Genomic DNA, 10,767 nt, shown 5'->3' with positions numbered 1-10,767 from the left:
ACATCTACAAAGTCCCCTTTGCCATATAATGTTCACAGATTCCAGGAATTAAGACCTGGATATTTCAGGGGACCATTCAGCCTCCCACAGCTTCTAATTCCAGACAAAAGTAGTTTTACCCGGGGTTCTATAGTTCCACAGTTTGGAAAACAGTTAGGTGATTCATCAACAAATTAAACATAGAATTACCATACAATCTAACAATTTAACTCCTAAGCATCTACCCAAAATAACTGAAAGCAGGCTGGGCACAGTGGCTCATGCCTGTAACCCAAGTACTTTGGAGGGCCAAGGCAAGTGGATCACTTGAGTCCAGGAGTTCAAGACCAGCCTGGGCAACATGGTGAAACTCCATCTCTATAAAAAGTACAAAAATTAGTTGGACACGGCCTGTAGTCCCAGCTACTTGGGAGGCTGAAGTGGGAGAATCACCTGAGTCCAGGAGGTTGAGGCTGTAGTAAGCTGTGATTGCACCACTGCTCTCCAACCTGGGTGACAAGACCCTGTCTCAAAAAAAAAAAAAAAAAAATTGAAAGCAGAAATTCAAACAAATATTGATACACAAATGTTCACAGCAGCACTATTCACAATAGCCAAAAGGTGGAAACAACCACAATATCCATCAATTGACAACAGGATAAATAAAATGTGGTACATCCATACATTGGAATAGCATTCAGCTGTGAACAAGGAATGAAGCACCCATACATGCTACGACCTGGATGAACCTTGAAAACATTTTGTTACATGAAGAAGCCAGACACAAAAGGCCACATGTTATATGATTCCCTTCATATTAAATGTCCACAACAAGCAAATCCACAAAGATAGAAAGTAGATTAGTAGTTGCTGGGGGTGGTAAGAGGGAGGAATGAGGGGTGACTGCTTAATGGATGGAAGGTTTCCTTTTAGGGTAAAGAAAAAATTCTGGAACTAGACAGCAGCGATGAGTGCATAGTATTATGAATGTGCTTAATGCCACTGAGTTATACACTTTAAAATCATTAAAATGGCAAATTTGGCAATAAAGAGAAAAAGAGTAGACACAGGAAATAATGATATCTAAGGATAAGTTAAGATCAAGGAAAGTGCAAACCAAATTATAAGAGAATCTGCTGACCCTGATATTTAGAACATTCCCTTTGAGCAGTAAGGGTTTCCAGACATAGAATTGATTACATTCTTGTCTCTACAGGCCTAATCACATCACTTGGTTCTGCAGTTAATATTTCCATAATCTAAAGTATATAAATGACATTTTTACTGGGCTTAAAATTTTAGAACTAACCTATAGAGAAATCATGAAAGACCATTATGGTAACAGAGTGAATATAAATGTTATGAACCTTGACAATGTAAGAATAATTATTTAAGAAGAATTGGATGCAGATGGAAAACACAGAACAAAGTGTAAGTACATGGACTTCTTTATTTTTCATAGCAGAGATCAATACTTACAATTCAAAAGAAATAAATCAAGAAATAGATACTTAGTAGGTTATTAAAACTTAAAAAGGCAATCAGTAGACAAACTAAGAATAATGTCTGTAACTGCAAAATTCAGTAAGGGACAGGAGAGTTGGAAGGCAATAAAGGGTACTCAATTTCTCAACTTTCTTAGCCGAAAGGCAACAAGTACTGTCCAAAGAAGGTGAGTCAAGAAATAGAACTATATTTAAAGCTTAAATTGTTGATAGACATCTGTTTCTGTTTGGTGAAAAAACCCCTCTTTCCCTGGGGATACCCATTTGCATGTGTGAGGTAGGGCAGACCTGCCCTTGTGGCCATAGGAGTGATCACATGACCCATCCTGGCCAATCGGAACCTTCCCTGGGACTTTTTCACCAGCACTGTTGGGGAACATACTGACTTTAGGCCAGCATTGTCAAGTCAGGAGAATGGTACCCTGGGGCTTTCTGTATCCATCTGCCTGCTACTGGACATGAATCTGCATATAGACTGAAGCAACATCAGAGCTGATGACATTATTGAATTCCTGGAGGTGCCTGAAGCTCATATTATTCTTCAGATTTCTGTTATCTTACCCATTGAATTCCCTCCTACCTCTTTTTTTGAGAGAGAATCTCATTCTGTCACCCAGGCTAGAGAGCAGTGGCATGATCTCAGCCCATTTGCAGCCTCAACCTCCTGGGCTCAAGTGATCCTCCCACCTCAGCCTCCCAAGTATTTGGGACTACAGGTGCATGCCACCAGGCCTAGCTAATTTCTGTATTTTTTGTAGAGACAGGGTTTCATCATGTTGCCCAAGCTGGTCTTGATCTCCCAGTATCAAGCAGTCCACCCATCTCAACCTCCCAAAGTGCTGGGATTATAGGCATGAGGCACCATGCCGAGCTTGAATTCCCCATTCACTTAAAAAAAAAAAAAAAAAAAAAAAAAAAAAAAGCTGGGAAAGACATTTGTGCTAATCCAGGGAATCTTCTAGGAAGAAGAGGAGTTCACCAGCAAGGAACTCCAGGAAAAGGTGTTAGAACCACAGCCCAAGTGGTGACCCTAAGGCTTTCAGGATCAGGCCACCAACGGTTTTCAGTGGCCAGAACATCTCCTGGTAGAGTGATGGTCACAAGGGATGTGGCCAAAACTCGACATTTGGACGGCCAGCCAAAAGTCCAAATCCTGCTAGGAGCTATGCAACTTGGACAAACTTCTTAGCATCTCTGATCTTAGCCTTCTTGTTACCAAAATAGAGATAATACTATCTACCCCCATGGTGTTGTTGAGATGGTGAAATAAATTAGGAAAAGGTACTTTATAAACCATCTGGGGTTTATTTTTTATGATGATTAGTTCAGTTCCTTGGTCAAACTACTTCTGTTCTCTGACCACAGATTGCATCTTACCTAATTCTGCGCAACCACCCCACAGATATATGCCATAATGCCCAAGTGGTGAGGGTGAGGGAGTGTGAATGACTCACTGCAGCCCCTTCCAATCACTGGAAAGAAAACAACTGCCCCAGGGATCACGGGTCACTCAGCTAAAATTGTCACCATGTTCGCCTCCTGCTTCTCCCTCTTCTTCCTCATAGGTATTTGCTCTTCTGGTCCTTTCTCCCTTTATTATTTTGCACTTATAAATGCCATCCTCAGCCGGGTGCTGCGGCTCACACCTGTAATCCCAGCACTTTGGGAGGCCGAGGTGGGCAGATCACGAGATCAGGAGTTCGAGACCAGCCTGGCCAACATAGTGAAACTCCATCTCCAATAAAAATACAACAACAAAAAAATTAGCCAGGCATGGTGGCGGGTGCCTGTAATCTCAGCTACTCAGGAGGCTGAGGCAGGAGAATTGCTTGAATCTGGGAGACGGAGGTTGCAGTGAGCCGAGGTCGCACGACTGCACACCAGACCCGGCAACAGTGAGAGACTCCATCTCAAAAATCAAAAGAAAAGAAAATTTAAAAATAAATAAATAAATGCCATCCTCATGCAGAAACAGGGGATTTTTGAGGGAGCAGGGTATGATTCAGGTGGTCTGTGCCTCTGGATATGGTAAGAAAAACCACCGTGGAAGGAATAGTAATGGCTTTCCACTAAGATAGTGTCACTTACGAATTAAGTGGTGTCAGGCTCCTTTTGTAAATTTTTATGGGTTTTATTTTTTCTTATTGTAAAAGTAATATTGTTTTTATAATATTTTTATTGCAAGTAATATAGGTAATATTGTTTATTGCAGCAAACACAGAAAGATAAAGAAGGAAATAAGTCACCCGCAATCCCACAGCCCAGATTTAAACCCGGTTAACATGTTGGTGGACTCTGTTCCATTCAGTTTTACTAACACCCCTGAAATCATATCACATATTGCATCCTGCTTTCTCCACTCAACATTATATTATAAGCATATCTCCATTTCATTAAAAATTCTAAAGTTTTTTTTGGTCAGCATCATACTCCAGGGTACCAAAATCTATTTAGTCAAGCAACTATTATTGAATATTTTAGGTACTTCTAGTTTTTCACTACTGATCACTCAGCATAAATGTTTTCATCAGTTCAGTAAGAGGCTTTAACCATTTGTATGCATTGTCATAGCTGGTACATTTAGCCTTGCTGCTCTCTTGGTTCACAGTAACACATCCAGGATGCCAGGTGGCCAGTCCCAAGGGTGCCAACACCACCCACACACGAGACAGTCCCCCTTACCCAAAGGCGAGGTTGTTTTCCAGACCTCCTTGCCCTTCCTCGCTTCCTCGCCTCACTGAAGGCCGTGCCAGTTCTCCCTGATAGATCTCCCCCAAGTTGTGTGTCTCTGGCAGTAGAAGCTGTGGTCTCTGCTCTGTTCTCCTAAAAGTCTCTGGGTTCCTTATGCAAATAATTCCCCTCCCTCTCAGCTCACAGTTCCAGAAGATAAACGTGTAGTTCTCTAAATCCCCCCCAAATCAGGTCTTCCACTCTAACCTAAGTAATAGGTGCCTACTGATTCTGCATAACTGAGCCACTCCCGCCATCTGTCTTCCCTACAAGGGAAAAGGGCACCAGAGGAGGTTAGAGGGCCAGGGGGGACCAGCCAGAAAGATCCTGGAGGGAGTGTCCCACCCTACAGGTCAGGAGATGAAGCTCACACTGGGGGAAGGGTGGCATGGCTCCACATTCACGCATTTTCTCACGATCTGTGCCCCTGTCCCACAGAACATATCCACCACATCTGGTTATTCCAGGGTCTGAGCTAGGAAAGAGGGAGCCTGGGCTCTAATTGCAGCTCTGCCAGTAGTGCACTTTGTGATGCTGGGCAAGTACCTTTCCCTCTCTGGGCTGTCAGGAGGGGAAGGGTGACCAAAGGATCCTCAAAGGCCCTCCAGGGTCTGTTGCCTGAGCTGGAGCCCCACAAAGAATATTCTATCTGCAAGAACATGTGGTGAAGGGCGGCAGCCTGCTTCCCAGGGTCTCCCCAAGGCAGGGGCCGCACTGAGGGATACACCCACTTCTTCCTCCTCAGCCTTTCCATCAAGGGCCCTAGGGCATGAGGCTCACAAAGCACCTTGGAAAGCAGTAGGCTTGAGGCCAAAAGGCGAGGTGGAGACAGCTATCTCAGTGACCTCCCACAAACAATGGGAATAATGGTCACAGGGCTGTTGCGGGACTTGCATGAGATGACAGAAGAGGTAAAAATTTCAAGGAGTGAATGCTTCTTGTCAGGAAGACCCAGGAGCCAGCTCAAAGGGGCTCCTGCTGGCCAACCTTAGACAATGTGGGCATCAATATAAGGAATGATAGTCATGGATTATAACTCACAGACTCAGCTAAAACTGTGAGTCTGTACAGATGGAAATAAGTGAATTAATTGAAAAGTTAAATTGAAAGTTTGATGTAAAAGGGGATATTGTCGTAGTTTCAAAGCACCTCCACAAAATAATCACTAATTACAAAGGTAAAAGAAGTAACAGACACCATCTACATCAAGTGATCAAAATGAACACCGTAGTAATGCAACATATCCAAACTCACACCACCTGGTAGAAGGTAGTGAGACGAGGTATGGCTTCTGGGATACGCTTCCTCAGAAGCGTGACCTGGATCTGATCGTGAGGAACCATCAGGCAAACCCAGATGAAGGGACATTCCGGGAACTAATGGCAAAAATGTCAAGGTCATGAAAGTTTAGAAAAGAGTGAGGAACTGTTCCGGGTTGAAGGAGCCTAGAGACGGCTACGTGCAACGCTCATGATGCTGATCCCAGAAAGAGCGAGGAACTGTTTCGGGCTGAAGGAGACTAGAGACATGATGGCTGGATGCAACACATGTGATACTGATCCCGGAAACAGTGAGGAACTGTTCCAGGCTGAAGGAGACTAGAGACATGATGGCTGGGTACAACACACATGATACTGATCCCGGATCCTTGGGCTGTGAAGAACAATTATTGGGATGTTTGCGGAAACCTGGGTGGAGTCTGAATTAGACAGTAGTAATGTATCAATGTGAATGCTCCGATGGCAATGGTTGCTGTGTAGGCAGCCTTTGAGACGGCCCCCAGTGAACCTCACCCCCTGTATTCACTCCCTTGACTGAGAATATGGCAGAAGAAATGGGGAGTCACTTCCAAGAGTAGGTTCCAAAAAGACTGTGGTCTTTTTGACTGCTATACTGTGGAAAGCCCTAAGAGGTTTTCCCATCATGGTGGTGAACAGAGGCCCTCAGCCCAACAGCCCAACAGCCCAACAGCCCAGGAGGAACTGAAGCCTCCTAACGACCGGCTCAGTAGCTTGGACGTGGGTCCTTCAGACTCAGTCAGGTCAGAACGACTGCAGCCCGGGCCGACAGTGTGACCGCATCTCATGGGAGTCCCCCAGCCACTGGCTAAGTTGTGCCTGCGAAACAATCAATGCTCTTTATTTTGGGCTGCTAACTTTGGGGGTCATTTGTTACACAGCAATAGGTAACTAATACAGTTACCCATTATCATATGATTATGTAGGAGAATGTCCATATTTGTATGAAAGACACACTATTCAGGTGTACTGAGGTATCAGATGGTGCATAATTCTCAAATGGTTCAGGAATAGAAAGTTTTTTTTTACCATATCTGCAACTTTTCTGTACGTCTAGGATTGTTTCAAAATTAAGACATCTATTGTAAAAAGAAGCCATGTGCCCTAGGGACATGAAGGAAAGGAACTCTGTTCTGGAAAGTCACCACTCAGGGTACAAAAGAGTAGACGTAATGGTGGGACTTCAGACATTGTGGTCTCTTTCTAAAATACAAACCACCCTCCTGCCTTAGACCCTCCAATGACTCCTGCTATCCTCAGGATAAAGCCCAACTTCATGAGCCTGGCATTCAAGGCTACCAGGCCCTCCCCATGGACGGCACCCAGCCTGCCTCGTGTGTTCCCTCTAACACTTCACATTCCAGACAGTGCCCATGCAAGCAGCTCCCAGAGGCCATGCTGTTTCTCCCCTTTGTGTTTTGCTCTGCCTCGAATGCCCCACTCCCCTTCTTTCCTAGACAATCCCTAATCAACCTCTGAGACTCCCCTTAGGAGCCACCTCCTCCACATCCCATGTATCACCAACCACCTCTCCTTCCCCAGTCACAGCACAACAAGTAGCACATGTAAGAAGGGTCCATCTCCTCCATCTGACTGTGAGCCCAGCAAGGGCCAAAGCCCTATCCAGTTCCCCATATGCACTCAGCACCCAGCCAGCCCCAGCAGAGCACACAGTAGGTGCTCAGTTTTAAGAGCCCACAGCCTGACCACGGCATGGTTAGGGGTGGGAGGCCCATAGTCACACTCCACGGGACCACCTGCTCCAAAACTCAGAGCAGCGCAGCCTGGAGTCAGTGCTGGGGGCCCCGGACACAAGTCCCCAGAACTAGCCTCCCTGCCATGGGCCCTTAGACCCGGCACTGCCTTGCAAAAGCCCCTGGGGATTTCAGGCCCTGCAAAGGAGCAATTTGTACTTCAGGCTCGCTAATGAATCCCTGAACGAAGGAATTAATTACTGTCTGTCAAAATTAGACTTCTCCCTTCCTTTGAGATGCATCTTCTTTTTATTCTTAATTAATTTTTAAAATTACGACGTCAGTGCAAAGTGTAATTTATTTTACTTTTAGCGTTATTTCTCTGATAAGCAATTTCATTTTATGCCAGGCACCCTCCTCGGCGCCACTTTGTCACGTCAGCTCCCACTTCGAGGGGCTGTGGCAGACCTCCCAGAGCAGGCATCGGAGGCCTCAGATGAGCTGCTCCCCCTCCTGGGCCTTGGTCTCCCCGCTGAGAAATGAATGCATGGCACTAACCAGCTTCCGAGGGCCCTTCTGGGCTCACAACCCACTGTTCCACCAGCTTATCCCTCCCTCCGTCGCAGGATCTATGTGAGGCCTGTGACCTCATGAATGCACAGCCCTCGAGCATGTATCAAGTGCTTCTGCACTTTTCATAGCACGGATCCCTCCACAAAAACCCTTTTAAAGCCAAGCCTGTCTTCCCCATTTACAAGTGAGGAAACTGAGGCTCACAGAAGAGAAATTGCTAGGACATATTGGAAAAAATTCTCCCAACCCAGGCTCTGACTCTAGATCTTCACCCTGGTACTTAGATGGGGTCTGTTGCAAATGGTGACTTGGAGGCCTCTGGTAAGACCCAGATGCTGCCTGTACAGGTCCTACATGACAGCATTTGAGACTGCCCAGTGCTCTGGTAAATGTCTCCCGGCTCCCACCCTTGTATGGGGATCTGCTGCCCTTAACTCAGCTCCCCACACTCTACCCCAGCCAGGAGTCCAAATGAGAGGTGCTTGCTTCACCCAGGACCCTACTCTCAGCCACGAGGGTGCTTCCTGAGTAGGCTCACAACTCGGTTTGAGCCAACTGGCTCCTTCCCTGGGACTGTTCTCACAGCTGCAGGCAGAGAGTATTTTCCTCTCTGGTTATGAAGCTGAGAAGGTGCGAGCATGGGCCGAGCCTGGTGGCTCATACCTGTAATCCCAACACTTTTGGGAGGTGGGTGAATTCCTTGAGCTCAGGCGTTCAAGACCAGCCTGGGCAACATGGTGAAACCCCGTCTCTACAAAAAAATTCCGAAAAAAAGGCTGAGCAAGCGGGGCACGCCTGTAGTCCCTGCTACTTGGGAGGCTGAGGTGGGTGGATCGCTTGAGCCCAGGAGGTGGAGGTTGCAGTGAGCTGAGATCGTGCCACTGCACTCCAGCCTGGGTGACAGAGGGAGACCCTGTTACAAAAAAATAAAAATAAAAATAAAAAAGAAGAAGAAGACGACGGTGTGAGCATGGATGCTGCTCCACTAGTGTGGCCCCCACTCCCAGCCTACCTAAGAGAGATGTGAGTCGCCCACAGAGGCACGGAGCGGCATGGAGAGATCCTGCTTCCAGCCCCTTCTGAGGCTGCTCCACCCTTGCCCCTCCCAGTTGGTTACACGAGACACTTAAAGCCCCTTTATGGTCTAACTTCCTTTGAATGAGGTTTCTGTCACTTGTTACCCAAAAGTTCCAAGTGGTACGATTGGGCTCATAGAGCTGGGAGAAAGGAGGGGCTCAGCCTGATGTGGCGGGAACTGTCTCCAGTGGATTGATGCTAAGCCCGGGGGGTGAAGGGGCTAGAAGTGGATGTTCTGCAACCTGGAGATGACTTGTCCCTGCCTCACCCCAGGATGATGAAGCCCTCAAGCTCAGGCCCCACTCCCCATCCGGGCCCATCTCCCACCCTGCCATCTTTCACGCACAGCCTCACCACAGCACCCCGTTATGTCTCATGGGAATGGGATCTCACCATGCTTCTCCTTGCCTCCATGCTTTTGCATACTGGGACCAGGCCAGCCCCTCCTACCACCACCTGCCTACTTGTTACAGACAACACCTCCTCTGGAAGACCCTTCTGGCCACCCCAGAAAGAGTGACTCACCACTCTTTGGTCTGCCGTGGCAGTCAGCCTATTGCTGCTCATAGCACCTGAGCTGGAATTATCAGTGCATGCTGGTCCTCTAGGATGCTGTGAGCTATTTAAGGACCACATATCAGCCTCCCCAGTGCTCAGCACAGGGAGAGTGTCACTCATCAACAAGTATCTACTGAGCACCAGACACCATTCTAGGTGAGCAACATAGAGGAGTCCCTGCCCTCATGGAGTTTATAGTCCATGGTGGGAAAACATGACCAAGGATAAGCATAACACATACAAAAATCACACAGCACGAAGCCAGCTAAGTGGCATCAGGTACACAGGGGCAGGTTGGGATTATGAATAGGGGCAGAAGGTCAGTGTAGTCCTGACTGAGATGGTGACATCAAGGAGGTGAGAGACTAGGCCATGCGGATGTCTGCAGAAAGAGGATTCCAGCAGAGAGAGCGGCCGGTCTTTGAGGCAAAGCATGTCGGGTGTGCTTAGGGAAAAGCAAGGGAGCCCCACGGCTGGTCTGGAGGGAGAGGAGAAGGAGGGGAGAAGGGCTGGTGGCCCCTGAGAAAGGCAGGTCTATTTGGTTAAGAAGCTCAAGAAGTACTTGTTGAACAAATTGAATTGAAATTTGAAAAGATTCTTGTAGTCTAGATAGCAAAAACTACATGAATAATGAAAATGGGGGAACGCCAGTGAAATTTCATGGCTATATGATCAGAGCACAACTAGCGGGAGGACATCTGGGGAGTTCTGAGAAGCAGTGTCTCCAGCCAGGACGCGGGACTCATGTCCATCTTGGGCTGGCAGAGCAGGGAGCAGGAGCACAGGCAGCAAAGGCTGCATTCATTTCCTAGGGCTGCTGGAACAAAGCACCGCACACTCAGCAGCTTGGAACAACGGAAGTCTACTCTCTTGCAGTTCTGGAGGGCAGAGGTCTGAAACCCAGGTGTCAGCAGGGCCGTGCTCCGTCTGAGGCTCGGGGTGGAATCTGTGCCTGCCTCGTGGCTTGTTGTCACGTGGCCATCTTCTCGCTATGTCTGTGTCTTCACATGGTGCCCTTCTCCCCTGTCTCTCCCGTTTCTTACAAGGACACCGGCCATACTGGACCGAGGTCCACCCTGCTCCAGTAAGACCTCATCTTAACTAATGACATCAGCAATGACCCCATTTTCAAACAAGGTTACATTCTGAGGTACTAGGGGTTAGGACTTCAACATGTCTTTTGGGGGGACACAATTCAATCCATACCAGAGGCTTAACCTCCCAGGGACCCAATGGGTGACTCTGGTGCTCCACTGGGCCTCTCTGGGCCTCGGTCTGTCACCTTGTAAGACCAAGAGGCTGACATGTCATCCCTCAGGCACGCAGCTTGCGTCTCTCCAGCTCTTTTTGAAG

This window comes from Macaca fascicularis, chromosome 15 (assembly GCF_037993035.2).
Source record: "Macaca fascicularis isolate 582-1 chromosome 15, T2T-MFA8v1.1".
Classification (NCBI taxonomy): Eukaryota; Metazoa; Chordata; class Mammalia; order Primates; family Cercopithecidae; genus Macaca; species Macaca fascicularis.
Note: the sequence above shows the minus strand (reverse complement) of the source record.